This window comes from Lucilia sericata, unplaced genomic scaffold (assembly GCF_015586225.1).
Source record: "Lucilia sericata isolate MDLA Ls3-8-SP2 unplaced genomic scaffold, ASM1558622v1 Contig001502F_arrow, whole genome shotgun sequence".
Lineage (NCBI taxonomy): Eukaryota > Metazoa > Arthropoda > Insecta > Diptera > Calliphoridae > Lucilia > Lucilia sericata.
The window spans coordinates 1-22,069 of NW_023995429.1; positions in this window are offsets into that span (position 1 = coordinate 1).

Sequence of the window (22,069 nt, forward strand, 5' to 3'; positions counted from 1 at the left end):
TCTAGACTATAGTCTTGTCTATAGTCTGGACTATAGTCTTGTCTATAGTCTGGACTATAGTCTTGTCTATAGTCTGGACTAGTCTTGTCTATATCCTGGACTACAGTCTTGCCTATAAGCTTGTCTATTGTGTGGACTATAACCTTATCTATATCTGGACTATATTTCTTGTCTATAGTCTGGACTATAATCTTATCTATGTTGAACAATAGTCTTGTCTATAGTCTGGACTATAGTCTGGTTTATAATCTGGACTATTATCTTGTCTATATTTTGGACTACAGTCTCGTCTATAGTCTAGACTATATTTTCGTCAATAGACTGAACTAAATATAGTCTGCACTATAGTCTCATCTATAATTTGCACTATAGTTTCGTGTATAGTCGTGACTATAGTTTTGTCTGTGGTGTCGATTGACTTTTCTAGGGCTACTTATCAAACTTTAGCGCAAGTAAGATTCTTTAGTTGAGCTATTTATGTAACGAACTCTTTCATCGTGAATACATTTTGTTGTATTTGGGCTTTACACAAATTTGCCAAAAACTACTTTATATCTCAAAAATCTTAAATGATAAAAAATAACGAAATCATATGAACAAAGTTCAAGTCAATCAAAATGTGTAGACAATTTTAATGGCACTTTCTACTTACAAATCAATCATCAACAATTTTGTATGCATAAATTTAAAATTATATTTTCACACATTTTATTTAATAAGAGAAAATAAAAAAAAGAAATCGTTTTTAGAACAAATATCATCGCCCTTAAATGAAACCAGAAAAAAAAATTTGTATGTTTTCTCAAATTTTTCAACACATTTCATAATTTCCGCACAAAATCATCATTATAAGAGAATAAAAAGAAAATCGACAATAAAATGAACAGAAAAAAAATGAAACGAAACTTATTTTTATTCATGAGCTTCCTAAAAATATATTCAAAAAATACATACCGAAAGCGAAAAAAAAAACACTCAAAATATATAATATTGGTGTTACGACTTGACTATATACAGAACAATAATATGAATTTATTTATATTTTATAAATCTTTCCCGATGATGTTTTCATGCCATGAGACACATTACTTTTTTTTTTTTGAACAAAGAAAATGTAAAGAAAAATTGTTTTTAGAACACATTTTCGCAATTTTCTACAGATACAGATTTTGTATTTTAATTTACTTATAGAAATTTTCAATATTTTGAAACTCATTTTCTTGAATTTTTTTTTTTAGCCGGTCCAGTCTTTAGCATTTTAGAGAAAAAAAATCAAAACTAAAATTGTGACATAAAAGTATAAAATATTAAAATATGAATTGCGAATATTTCATGAACTATAAGCAATTTCAAAAAAATTTTATTTGAGTTATAATAAATATTATATTAACTCAAATAAAATTTTTTTGAAATTGCTTATAGTTCATGAAATATTCGCAATTCATATTTTAATATTTTATACTTTTATGTCACAATTTTAGTTTTTGATTTTTTTTCTCTAAAATGCTAAAGACTGGACCGGCTAAAAAAAAAAATTCAAGAAAATGAGTTTCAAAATATTGAAAATTTCTATAAGTAAATTAAAATACAAAATCTGTATCTGTAGAAAATTGCGAAAATGTGTTCTAAAAACAATTTTTCTTTACATTTTCTTTGTTCAAAAAAAAAAAAGTAATGTGTCTCATGGCATGAAAACATCATCGGGAAAGATTTATAAAAATATAAATAAATTCATAGATATATTCTTGTTCTTGTATATAGTCAAGTCGTAACACCAATATTTATATTTTTGAGTGTTTTTTTTTTTCGCTTTCGGTATGTATTTTTTGAATATATTTTTTAGGAAGCTCATGAATAAAATAAGTTTCGTTTCATTTTTTTCTTCTGTTCATTTTATTGTCGATTTTCTTTTTATTCTCTTAATGATGATTTTGTGCGGAAATTATGAAATGTTGTTTGAAAAATTTGAAGAAACATACAAATTTTTTTTCTGGTTTCATTTAAGGGCGATGATATTTGTTCTAAAAACGATTTCTTTTTTTTTATTTTCTCTTATTAAATAAAATGTGTGAAAATAATTTTAAATTTATGCATACAAAATTGTTGATGATTGATTTGTAAGTAGAAAGTGCCATTAAAATTGTCTACACATTTTGATTGACTTGAACTTTGTTCATATGATTTCGTTATTTTTTTATCATTTAAGATTTTTGAGATATAAAGTAGTTTTTGGCAAATTTGTGTAAAGCCCAAATACAACAAAATGTATTCACGATGAAAGAGTTCGTTACATAAATAGCTCAACTAAAGAATCTTACTTGCGCTAAAGTTTGATAAGTAGTCCCTAGAAAAGTCAATCGACACCACAGACAAAACTATAGTCACGACTATACACGAAACTATAGTGCAAATTATAGATGAGACTATAGTGCAGACTATATTTAGTTCAGTCTATTGACGAAAATATAGTCTAGACTATAGACGAGACTGTAGTCCAAAATATAGACAAGATAATAGTCCAGATTATAAACCAGACTATAGTCCAGACTATAGACAAGACTATTGTTCAACTATAGATAAGATTATAGTCCAGACTATAGACAAGAAATATAGTCCAGATTATAGATAAGGTTATAGTCCACACAATAGACAAGCTTATAGGCAAGACTGTAGTCCAGGATATAGACAAGACTATAGTCCAGACTATAGACAAGACTATAGTCCAGACTATAGACAAGACTATAGTCCAGACTATAGACAAGACTATAGTCTAGACTATAGACAAGACTATAGTCTAGACTATAGACAAGACTATAGTCTAGACTATAGTCCATACTAGCTTACAATCTAGTCTATATTCTAGTCTAGTCTACAGTCTAGTCTATAGTGTAGTCTATAGTGTAGTCCATAGTCCAGTCTATAGTCTAGTCTATAGTCTAGTCTATAGTCTAGTCTATAGTCTAGTCTATAGTCTAGTCTATAGTCTAGTCTATAGTCTAGTCTATAGTCTAGTCTATAGTCTAGTCTATAGTCTAGTCTATAGTCTAGTCTATAGTCTAGTCTATAGTCTAGTCTATAGTCTAGTCTATAGTCTAGTCTATAGTCTAGTCTATAGTCTAGTCTATAGTCTAGTCTATAGTCTAGTCTATAGTCTAGTCTATAATCTAGTCTATAGTCTAGTCTATAGTCTAGTCTATAGTCTAGTCTATAGTCTAGTCTATAGTCTAGTCTATAGTCTAGTCTATAGTCTAGTCTATAGTATAGTCTATAGTCTAGTCTATAGTCTAGTCTATAGTCTAGTCTATAGTCTAGTCTATATCTAGTCTATAGTCTAGTCTATAGTCTAGTCTATAGTCTAGTCTATAGTCTAGTCTATAGTCTAGTCTATAGTCTAGTCTATAGTCTAGTCTATAGTCTAGTCTATAGTCTAGTCTATAGTCTAGTCTATAGTCTAGTCTATAGTCTAGTCTATAGTCTAGTCTATAGTCTAGTCTATAGTCTAGTCTATAGTCTAGTCTATAGTCTAGTCTATAGTCTAGTCTATAGTCTAGTCTATAGTCTAGTCTATAGTCTAGTCTATAGTCTAGTCTATAGTCTAGTCTATAGTCTAGTCTATAGTCTAGTCTATAGTCTAGTCTATAGTCTAGTCTATAGTCTAGTCTATAGTCTAGTCTATAGTCTAGTCTATAGTCTAGTCTATAGTCTAGTCTATAGTCTAGTCTATAGTCTAGTCTATAGTCTAGTCTATAGTCTACTCTATAGTCTAGTCTATAGTCTAGTCTATAGTCTACTCTATAGTCTAGTCTATAGTCTAGCTATAGTCTAGTCTATAGTCTAGTCTATAGTCTAGTCTATAGTCTAGTCTATAGTCTAGTCTATAGTCTAGTCTTTAGTCTAGTCTATAGTCTAGTCTATAGTCTAGTCTATAGTCTAGTCTATAGTCTAGTCTATAGTCTAGTCTATAGTCTAGTCTATAGTCTAGTCTATAGTCTAGTCTATAGTCATTCTATAGTCTAGTCTATATCTAGTCTATAGTCCAGTCTATAGTCTAGTCCTATATCGATAGTCTATAGTCTAGTCTATAGTCGAGTCTATAGTCTAGTCTATAGTCTAGTCTATATCCTAGTCTATAGTCTAGTCTATAGTCTATGTCCTAATAGTCTAGTCTAGAGTCTAGTCTTAGGCTAGTCCTATAGTCTGGCGAGTAGCTATAGGCCTAGTTTAAAATAGTCTAGTCCTATAGTCTAGTACTATATCTAGTCTTAAAGAGTCTAGTCTATAGGCTAGTCCTAGTCTGTTATCTAGTCTATAGTCCTATCTATATCTGTCTTAGTCATCTATAGTCTAGTCTATAGTCCTAGTCTATAGTCCTAGTCTTAGTGTAGTCTAATAGTCTAGGTCTATAGTCTAGTCCATAGTCTAGTCTATAGTCTAGTCACATAGTCCTAGTCAATAGTCCTAAGTCAATAGGCTATAGTCTAGTCTATAAGTCTATCACTAAGTCTATTCTTAGTCCGGGCTCTTTAGTTCTAGTCTATAGTCTAGGTCTATAGTCCGAGTCTATAGGCTAGTCCTAGAGTCTAGTCGCTAGTCTAGTCTATAGTCTAGTCTTAGTCTATAGTCTAGTCAATTCTATAGTATCGTCTAGTTGGTAGTATTTCAAACTGTAGCAGATGATGATGTAATGTCGAAAAAGAGAGTATCACTCATATCATTACATCTGTTCCGATTTTTCTATACATTTAGTAAAAAAAATTAACACTTAAAAATTGTTGCAAACCCGAACGCCATTTTTTCACAAAGAGACAACAAAAAGCCAAAGATAATAGAATCAAAAATATATAAAACAAATGATAAATGTCACTACAAAAGAAACAACAAAAATTCGAATTTAAAAAAGTGTGTACGTTAACGCAACAAAATGTTTTAAAAGTTCTTTTTGTTTAAATTGTTGGTATTTATTTTGAAAAATTGTTCTAAAATGTAGGAAAACAGAAGAATGAAAAATTCGTTGGTTTTTCTATTTCTTTTCTTTAAGAAAATAATGATGATGGTGATGACGATGATGGCGACAGTCAATCTTAAAATAGATTTTTGCCATTTTCAATTTTTTTTTATATGATTTTCTTCTACATTTTAATTGGTTCCATACGAGATGAGTGCAAGGAAAAAAAACTCTTTTTTCATTCTTGTTTTAAAGAAAATTTTATCTCATTTTAAACCTATAAAAATAAAATATTTATTTACCAGCTAAATTAGATGAATTTTCTCTCTTATTCTCTTTTGATTTGAAATTTTTCAAAGAAAGTTTATTTTTTAAAACTTTGTATTTTTATGAAGATTTTTTTTTAAATATTTTGTCAAAAGACAATATTAAACATTTGTTATAACGCATTTGTTTAAATAAAATAAGAAACGTGTAATTATCTTGTAAACTTTATTTGCCAAATGTTTTGTTAATTTCTTTTTTTATTTAATTTTAATCTTAACCAAAAAAAAAAAATTATTTTTATTCGATTGACATTTCATTGGCAATGTGTTGTTTTGTAATGCCACCACTCTCAACTTGCCTGTTGATTATTGAACTTTTATTTAGAAAAAAAAAACAAATAAAATAAATTAAAAAACAACAAAAAGCACTTCTATCTATTGTCTTCTATAATTTAAATGCCAAAAAAATGTTTTTTTGCTTAAGTATTTTTGTCTTTTGGCTAAAAGGAATTTATTTATTTTTCTGGTTATATTTAGCTGAGTGTTCTTTTGACAAAATTTTAAATACGTAATTAACTGGTTTTCTAGTTATGACCTCCAGGGGTTTAGATTTTTGTTTTTTGAGTTGTAAAATTAACCATGATTTTGTTTTTCCAGTTAATAAAGAGAAAAAATTGCATAACTTTCTTTGAAAATCAAAAGGAATTGAATAAATTTGTCTTAAAGTTAAAGGGAACCAGAAAAGACTATAGACTAGACTATAGACTAGACTATAGACTAGACTATAGACTAGACTATAGACTAGACTATAGACTAGACTATAGACTAGACTATAGACTAGACTATAGACTAGACTATAGACTAGACTATAGACTAGACTATAGACTAGACTATAGACTAGACTATAGACTAGACTATAGACTAGACTATAGGACTAGACTATAGACTAGACTATAGACTAGACTATAGACTAGACTATAGACTATAGACTAGACTATAGACTAGACTATAGACTAGACTATAGACTAGACTATAGACTAGACTATAGACTAGACTATAGACTAGACTATAGACTAGACTATAGACTAGACTATAGACTAGACTATAGACTAGACTATAGACTAGACTATAGACTACTATACTAGACTATAGACTAGACTATAGACGACTATAGACTAGACTATAGGACTAGACTATAGACTAGACTATAGACTAGACTATAGACTAGACTATAGACTAGACTATAGACTAGACTATAGACTAGACTATAGACTAGACTATAGACTAGACTATAGACTAGACTATAGACTAGGACTATAGACTAGACTATAGACTAGACTATAGGACTAGACTATAGACTAGACTATAGACTAGACTATAGACTGACTTAACTAGACTATAGACTAGACTATAGACTAGACTATAGACTAGACATAGACTAGACTATAGACTAGACTATAGACTAGACTATAGACTAGACTATAGACTGACTAGACTAGACTATAGACTAGACTAGACTATAGACTAGACTAGACTATAGACTAGACTAGACTATAGACTAGACTAGACTATAGACTAGACTATAGACTAGACTATAGACTAGACTATAGACTAGACTATAGACTAGACTATAGACTAGACTATAGACTAGACTAGACTAGACTAGACTATAGACTAGACTATAGACTAGACTAGACTAGACTAGACTATAGACTAGACTATAGACTAGACTATAGACTAGACTATAGACTAGACTATAGACTAGACTATAGACTAGACTATAGACTAGACTATAGACTAGACTATAGACTAGACTATAGACTAGACTATAGACTAGACTATAGACTAGACTATAGACTAGACTATAGACTAGACTATAGACTAGACTATAGACTAGACTATAGACTAGACTATAGACTAGACTATAGGACTAGAATGACTATATATAGAGTATATCAACAACTATATCAACAATTTTTATAAAAAAATTAGAGAAAATTTTCTATACAAAAGAAAAATTATCGACATATTCCTATAAAGAGAAAATTGATCGACATTTTTAAAAATTAAAAGACATTTTTGATAAAAAAAATTTATCGACAATTTTCAATAAAAATAAAAGTAAAAATTTTTGATAATTTTCTATAAAAGAAAATTAATCGACAATTTTCTTTAATAGAAAATGTAACGAAAATAAATTTTAAATTTTCTCTGTTAAAGAATAAAACAAAAAATTAAATTTAACAAATTGTACATATTTTAAATTCTTAACATTATAATAATTAAAATTTATTTTTTTTCTTTACAGGTAAATACATTCCAAAAAAAAACATTAAATTACAAAAAAAAAAAAAAAAAAATAATAATGATGAATAAAATATTTATTAAATTTTGGTGAGTCATTTAATTATAAACAAATATTTAAAAAATCTTGCTACAGGTTACACAATTTTTAAACTTTACTAATGCATTTTTACAACTTTTTTTATATAAATAGCTTTAACTGTTAGTTACAACAATTTTATCAAATTAACTATATTTTGTATCTCATGTACTTATAAATACACAAGTATCTAAGTTAGTTCTCCATATAATAGATATTTATTTCCTTAATTAGCATCTCACTCACAAGCACTTTTAATATAAATGTTTAAGCAAAAAAATAAAGGGTTAAAGATCAACAAAAAAGTTATATTTTTTAATTAAACAGCATCACACTTTTTTATATGTAATGTTATTGCTGTATTTGAATTAATTTTTTTTTTTTTGCGTACAAGTAACTTGGCAACTCTGCCGTTAGCAACTCAGTTTCAATTAGAGACTCTGTTCTCCAGACATTTTACACCAGTTTCTTATAATTTATTTTATTCTACAAGTATTTATTAAGTATTTTTTTATTTCATTTATAATTTTGTTAATAAAATAATGAAAAAAAATAACGTCATAAAACAAGTTTCTAATTACTGCAACGTAGTTTTACTTCCAATTGAAATAAAAACTTTTGCATATTGTTTCATATATAAATACTTGTAGTATAAGTATATATTTAGATATAAAAAAAAACTGGGTGTTAAATTGCAATTTAATTTATAAAAATCTGTAAAATTGATTTGTAACTTTTAGGGGAAAATTTTGATTTGTTTTTTATTAAAGGGAAACAATTGAAAAAAAGTTGAGGTTAGTTAAGGTTGGAAATTCTTTATAAAGACAAGTGATCAAAAGGAGAATTAATCAACAATCTTCTATAAAAAGAAAATTGATCGACAATTTTTTATAAAAAGAAAATTGATCGAAAGTTTTTTTTATCGAATTTTCTATAAAAACAGAATGGTTCAACAATTTTTTATAAAAAGATCAATGATCAACAATTTTCTATAAAAAGAAAATTGATCTTAAATTTTCTTTAAAAAGAAAATTGATCTTAAATTTCCTATAAAAAGAAAAATTATTGAAAATTTTCTATAAAAAGAAAATTGATCGAAAAAATAATCGTCAATTTTGATCTTCAATTTTCTATAAAAAGAAACTTGATCATTAATTTTTTATAAAAAGAAAATTGATCTTTAATTTTTTTCAAAAAGAAATCGATCGAAAATTTTCTATAAAAAGAAAATTGATCGAAATTTTCTATAAAAAGAAAATTGATCTTCATTTTTCTATAAAAAGATAATTGATCTTAAATTTTCTATAAAAACAAATTGATCTTCAATAATCTATAAAAACAAAATTGATCAACAATTTTCTATAAAAAGAAAATTGATCGACAATTTTCAAAAAAAAAAAATTGATTTTCAAAAAAAAAGAAAATTTTTCGAAAATTTTCTATAAAAAGAAAATTGATTTTCAATTTTCTATAAAAAGAAAATTGACCAACAATTTTCTATAAAAAGAAAATTGACCAACAATTTTCTATAAAAAGAAAATTGATCAACAATTTTCTATAAAAAGAAAATTGATCAACAATTTTCTATAAAAAGAAAATTGATCAACAATTTTCTATAAAAAGAAAATTGATCGTTAATTTTCTATAAAAAGAAAATTTATCTTAAATTTTCTATAAAAAGAAAATTGATCTTCAATTTTCTATAAAAAGAAAATTGACCTTCAATTTCCTATAAAAAGAAAATTGATCGTTAATTTTTCATAAAAACAAAATTGATCTTTAATTTTCTACAAAAAGAAAATTGATCTTTAATTTTCTACAAAAAGAAAATTTATCTTCAATTGTCTACAAAAAGAAAATTGATCTACAATTTTCTATAAAAGAAAATTGATCTTCAATTGTCTACAAAAATGAAATTGATCTACAATTTTCTATAAAAAGAAAATTGATCTTTAATTTTCTACAAAAAGAAAATTGATCTTCAAATTTCTAGAAAATGAAAATTGATCAACAATTTTCTGTGAAAAGAAAATTGATCTTCAATTTTCTACAAAAAGAAAATTGATCGACAATATTCTATAAAAGAAAATTGTTCAAAATTTTTTATAAAATGAGAATTGATCTTCAATTTGCTATAAAAAGAAAATTGATCTTCAATTTTCTAAAAAAAAAGAAAATTGATCTTCAATATTCTATAGAAAGAAAATTGATCTTGAATTTTCTATAAGAACAAAATTGATCTTGAATTTTCTATAAGAACAAAATTGATCTTGAATTTTCTATAAGAACAAAATTTTCTATAAAAAGAAAATTGATCTTTTATTTGCTATAAAAAGAAAATTTTCTTTAAAAAACTAATCTTGAATTATATATCAAATTCATGACCCTGTTTTTAAAAATATCTGATGTATATCTATTACAAATTGCGTGTTTATCTTAAATCTTAAACTTTTTTTTTTTGCATATATTTTGTTTTGTCGAAAGAAAATCTAATTAAGGCCGTCTTCATTCCCCCTAAAAAACCCTTTTCTTTCATCACTAATTTACAACAACTTAATTTTATGACTTTCATTTCCATGTATTTACTTTTCCCATTGAAATCTTAACAAAAATTCTTTCCGTTTTTTTTGTAACGATTTTTGTTAATTTTCATTTCAAATGCGACGTGTTTGAACATGTGTATAGTTTTTAAAGTTTCCGTTTTGTGTTTCCTTTATCCAGGTTCCTAGGTTTAAGTATTATTTCTAATTCTATAGTAAGTATATTAAATTGCTTTAGGGTTTTTATGGATTCAAATATGGGGGAGTATGTCTAAGGAAATACTTAGACATACTATTTTTCCTATGTTATAGAATATATACGTCCACATATGTGACAACATTTACAAACCCAGTATTTTTTAGACTTTGAGAATTTTCTCTGCACAAAAGTTTAGAAGTCATAGAAACTTTTATTAAACTTATGAATTATGTAAAAGATATCTAAGATTTTTTTTTTACAAAAACTTATAACAGTTTGCATGTTTATGCATAATAATAATTGAAATTAATGCAAGTGACACAATTCTCAATAAAGTGCAAAACTTTAGACACGAATTATTCTCACAAAAAAGAAAAAATAAACCTAAAGAAAAACTTTCTCAAACATTAAATATTTCAATAAGAAACAGAAAACGATAAGGGAACAAGTAAAAAATTGCAGGTGTAGAACCGAATAAATTTTGCATGAGAAACAAAAAGTTCTAACTTTTTGTTTTTTAGTCTTCATAGTAAATGATTTATGGTAGACTTACTAAATGTTTAAAGTACTGTTAACAAAAGCAAAAAAAAAAAAAAACTAATTAATTCCACACATTAGCACGTCATATATTTTCGTTACACTTAAGCTTAATTAAATAACACTTTATTAATTAATTAATTGAGAATTAGTTCGGCAACTGTCATATTATTTTGTTGTTTAGCAAGCCATGTTAGTTGTCAGGTTGTTGGCAACAAGATTTTTCGTTAAGACAGAAACATAATTAGGTCAACATGATACTTACAAGGAGGGTCCGTTAAAAATATATAAGTACCCTTATCGAGGGAAAGGAACTAAAGAAAATACATTTTCAATAATATTCAAATGTTTTGCTTGAAATATATTTTATAGCCACTAGGGACCAGCCTAATATGCATGTGACTTAAAATTTTATTTTTATTATAGCATTTTTCTTTTTTATGTCGGAACATTAATCGGTAAATTGTATTTGCTTGAAAGAGAAAACTAAACAAATTATCATGTCAATTAAATACAGGTCAACGAATTTTTGTAAATTACCAAAGAGTTCAAAAAGACTAGACTATAGATTAGACTAAAGACTAAACTATAGACTAGACTATAGACAAGACTATAGACTAGACTATAGACTAAACTATAGACTAGACTATAGACTAGACTATAGACTAGACTATAGACTAGACTATAGACTAGACTATAGACTAGACTATAGACAAGACTATAGACTAGACTATAGACTAGACTATAGACTAGACTATAGACTAGACTATAGACTAGACTATAGACTAGACTATAGACTAGACTATAGACTAGACTATAGACTAGACTATAGACTAGACTATAGACTAGACTATAGACTAGACTATAGACTAGACTATAGACTAGACTATAGACTAGACTATAGACTAGACTATAGACTAGACTATAGACTATAGACTAGACTATAGACTAGACTATAGACTAGACTAGACTAGACTATAGACAAGACTATAGACTAGACTATAGAATAGACTATAGACTAGACTATAGAATAGACTATAGACTAGACTATAGAATAGACTATAGAATAGACTATAGAATAGACTATAGAATATACTATAGAATAGACTTTAGAATAGACTATAGAATAGACTATAAAATAGACTATAGAATAGGCTATAGACTAGACTATAGAATAGACTGTAGACTAGACTATAGAATAGACTGTAGACTAGACTATAAAATAGACTATAGACTAGACTATAGAATAGACTAAAGACTATACTATAGAATAGACTATAGACTAGACTATAGGCTAGACTATAAACTAGACTATAGGCTAGACTTAACTATAAACTATACTGTTTACTAGAACGTAGTTTAGTCTATAGTATAGCCTATAGTCTAATCTCTAGTCTATATTCTAGTCTACAGTCTAGTCTGTAGTCTATAGTATATAGTCTAGTCTAATCTAGTCTATAGTCTAGTTTAGTCTATAGTCTAGTTTAGTCTATAGTTTAGTCTATAGTCTAGTTTAGTCTATAGTCTAGTTTAGTCTATAGTCTAGTTAGTCTATAGTTTAGTCTATAGTCTAGTCTATAGTCTAGTCTATAGTCTAGTCTATAGTCTAGTCTATAGTCTAGTCTATAGTCTAGTCTATAGTCTAGTCTATAGTCTAGTCTATAGTCTAGTCTATAGTCTAGTCTATAGTCTAGTCTATAGTCTAGTCTATAGTCTAGTCTATAGTCTAGTCTATAGTCTAGTCTATAGTCTAGTCTATAGTCTAGTCTAGTATATAGTCTAGTCTATAGTCTAGTCTATAGTCTAGTCTATAATCTAGTCTAGTCTATAGTCTAGTCTATAGTCTAGTCTATAGTCTAGTCTATAGTCTAGTCTATAGTCTAGTCTATAGTCTAGTCTATAGTCTAGTCTATAGTCTAGTCTATAGTCTAGTCTATAGTCTAGTCTATAGTCTAGTCTATAGTCTAGTCTATAGTCTAGTCTAGTCTATAGTCTATTCTATATTCTAGTCTATAGTCTAGTCTATAGTCTAGTCTATAGTCTAGTCTATAGTCTAGTCTATAGTCTAGTCTATAGTCTAGTCTATAGTCTAGTCTATAGTCTAGTCTATAGTCTAGTCTATAGTCTAGTCTATAGTCTAGTCTATAGTCTAGTCTATAGTCTAGTCTATAGTCTAGTCTATAGTCTAGTCTATAGTCTAGTCTATAGTCTATAATCTAGTCTATAGTCTAGTCTATAGTCTATAATCTAGTCTATAGTCTAGTCTATAATCTAGTCTATAGTCTAGTCTATAGTCTAGTCTATAGTCTAGTCTATAGTCTAGTCTATAGTCTAGTCTATAGTCTAGTCTAGTCTAGTCTATAGTCTAGTCTATAATCTAGTCTATAGTCTAGTCTATAGTCTAGTCTATAGTCTAGTCTATAGTCTAGTCTATAGTCTAGTCTATAGCCTAGTCTATCTAGTCTATAGTCTAGTCTATAGTCTAGTCTATAGTCTAGTCTATAGTCTAGTCTATAGTCTAGTCTATAGTCTAGTCTATAGTCTAGTCTATAGTCTAGTCTATAGTCTAGTCTATAGTCTAGTCTATAGTCTAGTCTATAGTCTAGTCTATAGTCTAGTCTATAGTCTAGTCTAGTCTAGTCTAGTCTAGTCTAGTCTATAGTCTAGTCTATAGTCTAGTCTATAGTCTAGTCTATAGTCTAGTCTATAGTCTAGTCTATAGTCTAGTCTATAGTCTAGTCTATAGTCTAGTCTATAGTCTAGTCTATTCTCAGTCTATAGTCTAGTCTATAGTCTAGTCTATAGTCTAGTCTATAGTCTAGTCTATAGTCAGTCTATAGTCTAGTCTATAGTCTAGTCTATCGTCTAGTCTATAGTCTAGTCTATAGTCTAGTCTATAGTCTAGTCTATAGTCTAGTCTATAGTCTAGTCATAGTCTAGTCTATAGTCTAGTCTATAGTCTAGTCTAGTCTAGTCTAGTCTATCGTCTAGTCTATAGTCGAGCTATAGTCTAGTCTAGTCTATAGTCTCGTCTATAGTCTAGTCTATAGTCTAGTCTATAGTCTAGTCTATAGTTAGTCTATAGTCTAGTCTATAGTCTAGTCTATAGTCTAGTCTATAGTCTAGTCTATAGTCTAGTCTATCGTCTAGTCTATAGTCTAGTCTATAGTCTAGTCTATAGTCTAGTCTATAGTGTCTATGTCTAGTCTATAGTCTAGTCTATAGTCTAGTCTATAGTCTAGTCTATAGTCTAGTCTATAGTCTAGGTCTATAGTCTAGTCTATAGTCTAGTCTATAGTCTAGTCTATAGTCTAGTCTATAGTCTAGTCTATAGTCTAGTCTATAGTCTAGGTCTATAGTCTAGTCTATAGTCTAGTCTATAGTCTAGTCTATAGTCTAGTCTATAGTCTAGTCTATAGTCTAGTCTATAGTCTAGTCTATAGTCTAGTCTATAGTCTAGTCTATAGTCTAGTCTATAGTCTAGTCTATAGTCTAGTCTATAGTCTAGTCTATAGTCTAGTCTATAGTCTAGTCTAGTCTAGTCTAGTCTAGTCTATAGTCTAGTCTATAGTCTAGTCTATAGTCTAGTCTATAGTCTAGTCTATAGTCTAGTCTATATCTAGTCTATAGTCTATAGTCTAGTCTATAGTCTAGTTATAGTCTAGTCTATAGTCTAGTCTATAGTCTAGTCTATAGTCTAGTCTATAGTCTAGTCTATAGTCTAGTCTATAGTCTAGTCTATAGTCTAGTCTATAGTCTAGTCTATAGTCTAGTCTATAGTCTAGTCTATAGTCTAGTCTATAGTCTAGTCTATAGTCTAGTCTATAGTCTAGTCTATAGTAGTCTATAGTCTAGTCTATAGTCTTAGTCTATAGTTAGTCTATAGGTCTAGTCTATAGTCTAGTCTATAGTCTAGTCTATAGTCTAGGTCTATAGTCTAGTCTATAGTCTAGTCTATAGTCTAGTCTATAGTCTAGTACTATAGTCTTAGTCTATAGTCTAGTCTATAGTCTAGTCTATAGTCTAGTCTATAGTCTAGGCTATAGTCTAGTCTATAGTCTAGTCTATAGTCTAGTATAGCTAGTCTATAGTCTAGTCTATAGTCTAGTCTATCGCTAGTCTAGTCAAGTCTATAGTCTAGTCTATAGTTCAAGTCTATAGTTCTAGTCTATAGTCTAGTCTATAGTAGTGTCCTAGTCTAGTCTTATAGGCCTTAGTCTAGTATTGTCGTGATTAGGTATAGTAGAAGTTATACATTCAAATTTATCCATTGAAAATCTTTTTATTGCCTCCATTATTTGCTCTTAAAAACATTTACACAATTTTCTTTTTAACTAAAATTAAAACCCTTTAAGAACATTTATTTAGGAATCCAAAATACTTCAAAAATTAATTAAACATTTGACCTTGTAATCATTTTTCACACCCACTTTTATATAAAAAAAAACTTTTTGATGTTCATACTATTTGTTTTTAATCAAATGTTTCTGTAAAACATTAAAATATATTTAAAACAAATCAATTCCTCCGATGACTAATGAAATTTGAGAATTTGAACATAATTCAGTTCCGTTATAGTACAATTTCAAGTGTGTGTTAATTTATTGCTTTCATTAAACAATTATTGAAAAAGAAATGAATATTCAAATTGTTTAAATAAAATAAATAAGATTTATTTGCAAAAGAAGAAAAAATCAAATGGACAACATTAATTCATTAGAATTGTATTTAATTGAATTAAAATATTGACCTAGGTTTCTCAATGCACACACACACACGCGCACTCTAATAAATAATTGCTTTTTTATAATTCAATTAAAGTTTGAAATTATTAATTGTCAATGAACTTCTTTATACAATGAATAATAAATGTGTCTCTTTTCTATATGAAGATGTGATGATTATTTTCTCTAAAAATTTCTTCTTTTCAACAACTTAATTGAAATATAACAGATTTTCTTTAAACCATTAAACAATTTAGATTTGTGTTTTTCCATAACTTGCTACAATGAATTGTTTAGCATCTGAATATATAGTTTTTTTATAATTTTCAAGTGCATTTCAGTTTTATTTTTATTACACAAAATATCAGTTGTTATAAAATATTTTTTTGTTCTATTATTATAGTTTTTTTTTTTTTTTAATGCAAGTCTGCGTTTAAAATTTATGAGCAACTTGTAGATGAATGAACAATTGTTACTTATTTATGTAAGAATTAAAATATGAATTAAAAACTATCATTATCGTCGTCTTAAATAGAGAAAAAAAACCACTATTGAAGATAATTTGCACTATTGCTATAAATTTTATAGAAAAAAAAGTAAATAATAAAGTGTAAAGAAATAAATTGATTAATAATAAGATAGCAACACAAAACGTCTGTCTGGATTGTCTTGACTGCTTGTCTATTTTGTGTGAAAATTTTTAAATTTATTCTTATGCAATAAATAAAAAAAATGTTTTTATTTTTCTTTTTATAATAAATAATAAATATGTTAACAAATTACGTCAATAGTTTATCTGTTTATATAATTAATCATTCAACTTTTTCCGAAATTATGAAATTATGAAATTTTTCTTAAATATTACTATAAATTGGACTAAAGTCTACAATCAGGACTATGGACTAGATATAGTCAGAACTTTAGGTGTATTTGGATGATACACTAGACTTTGGACTAGACTAGATTATAGACTATGGACTAGACTATAGACTAGAATATAAACTAGACTGTAGACTAGACTATAGACTAGAATATAACTAGTACTGTTAGACTAGACTATAGACTAGACTATAGACTAGACTAATAGACTAGACTATAGACTAGACTATAGGACTAGACTAATAGACTAGACTAGACTAGGACTATAGACTAGACTATTAGACTAGACTATAGACTAGACTATAGACTAGGGACTATCAGACTAGACTAGACTATAGACTAGACTATAGACTAGACTATAGACTAGACTATAGACTAGACTATAGACTAGACTATAGACTAGACTATAGACTAGACTATAGACTACACTATAGACTAGACTATAGACTAGACTATAGACTAGACTATAGACTAGACTATAGACTAGACTATAGACTAGACTATAGACTAGACTATAGACTAGACTATAGACTAGACTATAGACTAGACTATAGACTAGACTATAGACTAGACTATAGACTAGACTATAGACTAGACTATAGACTAGACTATAGACTAGACTATAGACTACACTATAGACTAGACTATAGACTAGACTATAGACTAGACTATAGACTAGACTATAGACTAGACTATAGACTAGACTATAGACTAGACTATAGACTAGACTAGACTAGACTATGACTACTAAGACTAACTATAGACTAGACTATAGACTAGACTATAGACTAGACTATAGACTAGACTATAGACTAGACTATAGACTAGACTATAGACTAGACTATAGACTAGACTATAGACTAGACTATAGACTAGACTATAGACTAGACTATAGACTAGACTATAGACTAGACTATAGACTAGACTATAGACTAGACTATAGACTAGACTATAGACTAGACTATAGACTAGACTATAGACTAGACTATAGACTAGACTATAGACTAGACTATAGACTAGACTATAGACTAGACTATAGACTAGACTATAGACTAGACTATAGACTAGACTATAGACTAGACTATAGACTAGACTATAGACTAGACTATAGACTAGACTATAGACTAGACTATAGACTAGACTATAGACTAGACTATAGACTAGACTATAGACTAGACTATAGACTAGACTATAGACTAGACTATAGACTAGACTATAGACTAGACTATAGACTAGACTATACTAGACTATACTATAGACTAGACTATAGACTAGACTATAGACTAGACTATAGACTAGACTATAGACTAGACTATAGACTAGACTATAGACTAGACTATAGACTAGACTATAGACTAGACTATAGACTAGACTATAGACTAGACTATAGACTAGACTATAGACTAGACTATAGACTAGACTATAGACTAGACTATAGACTAGACTATAGACTAGACTATAGACTAGACTATAGACTAGACTATAGACTAGACTATAGACTAGACTATAGACTAGACTATAGACTAGACTATAGACTAGACTATAGACTAGACTATAGACTAGACTATAGACTAGACTATAGACTAGACTATAGACTAGACTATAGACTAGACTATAGACTAGACTATAGACTAGACTATAGACTAGACTATAGACTAGACTATAGACTAGACTATAGACTAGACTATAGACTAGACTATAGACTAGACTATAGACTAGACTATAGACTAGACTATAGACTAGACTATAGACTAGACTATAGACTAGACTATAGACTAGACTATAGACTAGACTATAGACTAGACTATAGACTAGACTATAGACTAGACTATAGACTAGACTATAGACTAGACTATAGACTAGACTATAGACTAGACTATAGACTAGACTATAGACTAGACTATAGACTAGACTATAGACTAGACTATAGACTAGACTATAGACTAGACTATAGACTAGACTATAGACTAGACTAGACTAGACTAGACTAGACTATAGACTAGGCTATTGAATAGACTATAGACTAGACTTTGGACTAGACTATAGACTAGACTTTAGACTAGACTATAGACTAGACTATATACTAGACTATTGAATAGACTATAGACTAGACCTAGACTTGACTAGACTATAGACTAGACTATAGACTAGACTATAGACTAGGCTAGACAAGTCTATAGCCTAGTAGACAGACTAGACTATAGACTAGGCTATAGAATAGACTAGACTACATGTCTGTTTACTAAACTATAGACACGTCTATCTACTAGACTATAGACAAGTCTATGGACTAGACTACAGGCTAGACTATGGACAAGTCTATAGACAAGTCTATAGACTAGGACTATAGACAAGTCTATTGACTAGACTATAGACAGGTCTATAAATTAGACTAAAGAGAAAACTATAGACAAATCTATTGACTAGACTGTAGACAAGTCTATAGACTAGACTATAGACAAGTCTATGACAATCGGGTCGATTATATCTATAGTCTTGACTATATTCTAGTCTATAATGTAGTCTAGCTTCGCCTATAGTCTTGACTTAAACTTAAACTCAAGTCTATAGTCTAGACTATAGTTTTAATTATACTGTAGTCGATAGTTTTGAATATATTCTAAAGTTTTGATTACAGTTATGTCCGTAGTCATGATTATAGTCAAGTATATGGTCTTGTATTGATTTCATTCAAGTCTATAGTCTAGTACTGACTAAGGTATAGTATTGGCTATACTATACTATAGACAATAGTCTTGATTATAGCCTTGTCTATAGTCTTGACTATTGTCTTGTCTATGGTACGCTCTAGTAATGGCTATAATCAAGTCAATAGCCTAGTATTGACAACAGTCAAGTCTATAGTCTAGTATTGATTATAATATACTATTGACTACAGTTTAGTCTTGATTTTAGTCTTGTATAGACAAGTCTAATGTTGACTATAGTCAAGTGTGTTGTCTAGTACTAACTATAGTATTGACAATAGTATAGTCTAGCTATAGTCTAGTGTACTGTACTCTTGTATAAAGTCTTAAATATAGTCTAGTCTATAGTCGTGACTATAGCCTAGTATTGACTATAGTCTAGCTATAGTCTATTCTACTGTACTTTAGTCTAAAGTCTTGAATACAGTACAGTCAATAATCTAGTTTGGTTAGTCAGTAGTCGTGACTGTAGTCTATAGACTAGTCGTAAGTCTTGACTTAGTCTAGCCTGTAATCTTGCTTTTAGTCTAGTCTGTGATTGCGCCTACAGACTAGTCAATGGTTTTACCAATGGTTTATTCCATAGTCTTGCCTAAAGTCTAGTTAATAGTCTTAACTATAGTCTAGTTTATAGTCTACACTAGACTATAGCCAAGACTATAGATTAGACTACAGTCATCAGTTGTCTGTTAATGTAATGATTATGTGATGCAAGTAAATACTTTTCAATATTATCAGTTTTACTATATCTTTATGAATCATTGTTTTATCATTTAACTTTCCTAATGAAAATCAATAGTAATTTTTCTTTAACGTTTGATTAAACACATCTTTTTCTTTACAACAAAGAAAAACAAGAAACAATTGTTTTATTAAAAATTTACAAGCAGAACAAGTTGTTTTGTGTAAAATGTTTCATTCTTGTAAAAATGTAGGTGAGGCAGACAGACAGACACATTTGCAATCATTACAAATTTTTTGCTTCTGAGGAAATAATTTTTATTGTCTATTTTTTTTTTCGTTTACATCTAGAACTCATTATACGGTACTAAAAAAATTTCAACTTAGAAATCCATTCAATTCTCCTTTAAGCGTTTTAACCAAACTAGTTACGTGACTGGGTCTTTGGGGTCAGGTTACATGAAACGACCTGCGCTATCCTAGGAAGGGGCAATAATCAACATCTCTCAAGGTCGCCTATATTATTTTTGAAAACTCCATACGTTTGAACTTAAGTAGTTCTTTGACCTAATGTTAAACGGCCGTTTATTTAGTTATTTCTTTTTATACTTTTGAATGATACTCTAACACTTCTTTTCTCATTGTTATTTAACAATTGAAAAAGTTCGTTAACTTTATTTGTTGGTTTTTTCGTTTTTCATGCACCCGTTCCAAGTTTTTTTTTCAAATTCATTCAATCACTACTACTTGTCGACTACTTCTACTAAATAATTGTTTTACGAATAGATAAAACAAAAAACTCGAAAAAACATTCAAAAGTACAAATCAAATTATTGTAAAACAATTGTATGATTTATCAAGCGTTAAAAATATTCGATACAAATTTAAAAATGTTGTTGGCGATGACGACGACACCAATAATAGTGATGATGATGTCGTCTCTATGACGGTATCGCAAAAAAAATCTTTTCAGAAACAGAAATAAAAAACTGCAACAAACTTGGTTGAGTTCAGATGTGTTTTATTATTCGTATAATAATGTTAGAAAATCGTAAAAATGTTACAAAAACTATTACAGATGTCATTTACTTGCAAATGCACGATTAAACTAGAAATGTAAATACATATATAATTGTCGCGTTAAATATGTAAATGTCTGTGTTATTTTAAATTAAAGATAACTGCGTATTATATTAAGAAAGAAATTTTTGAAAATTTTCTTCAGATTCTTGATCCTTGAAGAGTGCTACATCAGAATATAGAACAGACTATAGGACTAGACTATAGACAAGGACTATAGACTAGACTATAGACTAGACTATAGACTAGGACTATAGACTAGACTAGACTAGACTAGGACTATAGACTAGACTATAGACTAGAACTATAGACTAGACTATAGACTAGACTATAGACTAGACTATAGACTAGACTATAGACTAGACTATAGACTAGACTATAGACTAGACTATAGACTAGACTATAGACTAGACTATAGACTAGACTATAGACTAGACTATAGACTAGACTATAGACTAGACTATAGACTAGACTATAGACTAGACTATAGACTAGACTATAGACTAGACTATAGACTAGACTATAGACTAGACTATAGACTATACTATAGACTAGACTATAGACTAGACTATATACTAGACTATAGACTAGACTATAGACTAGACTATAGACTAGACTATAGACTAGACTATAGACAAGACTATAGACTAGACTATAGACTAGACTATAGACTAGACTATAGACTAGACTATAGACTAGACTATAGACTAGACTATAGACTAGACTATAGACTAGACTATAGACTAGACTATAGATTAGACTATAGACTAGACTATAGACTAGACTATAGACTAGACTATAGACTAGACTATAGACTAGACTATAGACTAGACTATAGACTAGACTATAGACTAGACTATAGACTAGACTATAGACTAGACTATAGACTAGACTATAGACTAGACTATAGACTAGACTATAGACTAGACTATAGACTAGACTATAGACTAGACTATAGACTAGACTATAGACTAGACTATAGACTAGACTATAGACTAGACTATAGACTAGACTATAGACTAGACTATAGACTAGACTATAGACTAGACTATAGACTAGACTATAGACTAGACTGTAGACTAGACTATAGACTAGACTATAGACTAGACTATAGACTAGACTATAGA